Here is a 2,761-nt window from a genome sequence, read left to right as displayed (position 1 = left end):
GGGTCCCAGACTGCGAGAGGGCACAGGCCGGGCTGAGGGACCCCCCCCCTTCCCCCAAGTGCACAAATTTTAGTGCACCGGGCCTCTAGTAATAAAATAATCAACAAAAACTACATGATCATCTCAATAGATTAAAAATAACCCTGAAAATTCCAATACTCTTTCATGCTTAAAGAAAGAAACCTGATCAAAGAAGGAACAGGAGAATCGTCTCAACAAGATACAGAGCATCCATGTAGTTGCTGAAAGACTGAATGCTCTCCCTCCAAGCCCAGGCAAAAGACAAGGATGTCTATTCACCAACTCCCGTTCAACGCTGTCCTGTGGATTCCAGCCAGCACAATTAGGCTAGAAAGCTATAAAGGGCATACATCCTGGAAATGAAGAAATAAAATTCTTTATTTAAAGACGAATTTGACCTTGCAAATAAAAAGAGCAAAGGAATCCACTAAAAACTAGTAGTTTATTGCATCAAACAAGTTGCATGCAGTGTTCAAAGCATAAGATTGACATACAAAAATTAATTGTACAAGGTGAGGCAAAAGTAGGCTTACAGTTGTAAGTATGTGAAATAGAGTTTATTCTTGTATTATTATTTATTGTGTTATTTCCCATTTGAACTGTAAACCTATTTTGGTCCCAACCTGTATTTCTATATACTAAAAATGAACAATCTAAAACTGAAATTAAGAAATCTATTCCATTCATAAAAACATCTAAAACAAACCCTAAAATATTTAGGAATACCTTCAAAAGAGAAGTGAAAAACTTGCACTCTGAAAACTATAAAATATCATCAAAAGATAGGAAAGAAGCCTTCAATAAATGAAAAGATATCCCATGTTCATGGGTTGGAAGGTATAATATCATTAAGACGGCAACACTCCCTGAATTTTCTACAGATTTAACACGATCCCTTTCAGCTTCTTTCTAGAAAGAGATCCTAAAATTCATATGGAAATGCCAAAGACACAGAGTAAAATCTTGAAAAACAAGAACAACGTTGAAAAATATATTTCTCAAAATTTACTACAAAGCTAAAATAAGTAAGGCTGTGATATTGGCATAAGGAAGACATATGGGTCAATGAAATAAAAACGAGAGCCTAAAAATAAGCCCGTATGTTTATGGCCAATCAATTTTTAACAAGGTGCCAAGAAATTTTAAAAAGAATAGTCTTTACAACAGATGGTGCTGGGACACCTGGATATTCCACATGCAAACAACAACAAAAAGTAAAGAAGCTGGATGACTACCACATACTGTACATAAAAATTAGCTCAAAACTCATCGCCTGTATATATGACCTAAAATCACGAAACTCCAAGAAGAAAACACAGAAGTAATTAGTTCTTTGTAACATGGATTAGGCACTGATTTCTTAGATATGACCCCAAAAGCACCTCAATAAAAAAATTTTTTGATATATTAAATATAATCAAAATTTACAACTTTGTGCATCAAATGACACCATCAAGAAAGTGAAAAGCAACTCAGAGACTGGGAGAAAATATTTGCAAATCATAAACCCAAGAACGAGCTTATATCCAGAATATATAAAGGCCTATTACAACTCAATGACAAAAGAAAAACATCACAATTTTAAAATAGGCGAAGAATTTGAGTAGACACTTCTCCAAAGAGATATACAACTGGACAAAATAGCACATGAAAGTATGTTCAACATTCTTAGTCATTAGGAAAATGCAAATTAAAACTACAATGAGATAATACTATACACTTATTAAAAAGGACAAAATTGCAAAGTCTAGCCATTCAAGTGCTTGCAAGTGTGCAGAACAAGTAGAACTCTCATATTCAAATCTTGGCAATATAAAACGGTTTGACAGTTTCTTAACTTAAACATACATCTACCATATGATCTAGACATTCAATTCCTTGAGTAAATATACTCAAGGAAAAAGAAATCATATATCCACATAAAGACGTGTACACTGCTGTTCATAGCAGCTCTATTTGAAATAGTAAAAAGCTATCCCATCTCCATCATCAGGTGAGTAAACACATTATATAAAATCTATACAATGAAATACTACTCTGCAATCAGGGAATAACCCATCTGTGGATTGATGTCTTTCCACCAGTAATAGTAGATTTTCCAAAACTAAAAATCTTCATTCTCTTTTTAAATATTGCTTTGCCTATTCTCAATTGATTAGACTTTCTCATTATAATTTCTCATTCTGATCATTCTAATTTCCATGCCTCTTAATTTTTCTCTTTTCCATTTGTCTTTTTGAGCTGAATTCTGAATGATTTATTCTGACCTATATTCTAGTTCACTGATTCTTGGGGTTTGCCTAATTGCCTAATCAGTGGTTAAACTCAATAAATGAATTTTGATTTTTTTTATTACTGCATTTTTCATGAATAGCAATTACACTGTTCTTTTTTAATCAGCTCTGTATCTCTGTCACTTTTAAGCCTTCTGTTCCCTGCATCTATTTTTTAAACTTGTCTGTTATATATGTAAAATAGCCCATTGTAGTTGCTTTCATAATCTGTGACTGGTAATTCCAATACATAAGACTTTTATAAGTTTACTTCTAATTGCCTATTGTTTCTGCTGATTCTTGCTCAGGTTGTCTTATGTCCTTGTGTCCTTGGGTTATCTTTGCAATAAATTATTCACTGACTTCAAAACTTTAAATCAAAGATGACAGTATACTCCTAGAGAAAATTTGCATTTGCTTACAGGTGATTTTAACTTCATGCTTTCACCAATAACCCAATTTTTAAA

General features: G+C 33.1%; 1 protein-coding gene across 1 annotated transcript in view; it reads right to left on the bottom strand.

The window, feature by feature from the left end:
* TC2N (tandem C2 domains, nuclear) overlaps nucleotides 1-371 on the bottom strand; it is a 28,553-nt gene extending 28,182 nt beyond the window's left edge. The window contains exon 1 of the mRNA XM_006754710.2: nucleotides 301-371. The gene's annotated coding sequence lies outside the window, so the exon portion shown is untranslated. The remainder of the gene's footprint in view (nucleotides 1-300) is intronic.
* Between the last annotated feature and the right edge of the window lie 2,390 nt (nucleotides 372-2,761).

This window comes from Myotis davidii, unplaced genomic scaffold, assembly GCF_000327345.1.
Source record: "Myotis davidii unplaced genomic scaffold, ASM32734v1 scaffold732, whole genome shotgun sequence".
NCBI classification, from domain to species: domain Eukaryota; kingdom Metazoa; phylum Chordata; class Mammalia; order Chiroptera; family Vespertilionidae; genus Myotis; species Myotis davidii.
The sequence above is the reverse complement of the archived record's forward strand: the minus strand, read 5'-3'. Positions and strand labels throughout refer to the sequence as shown.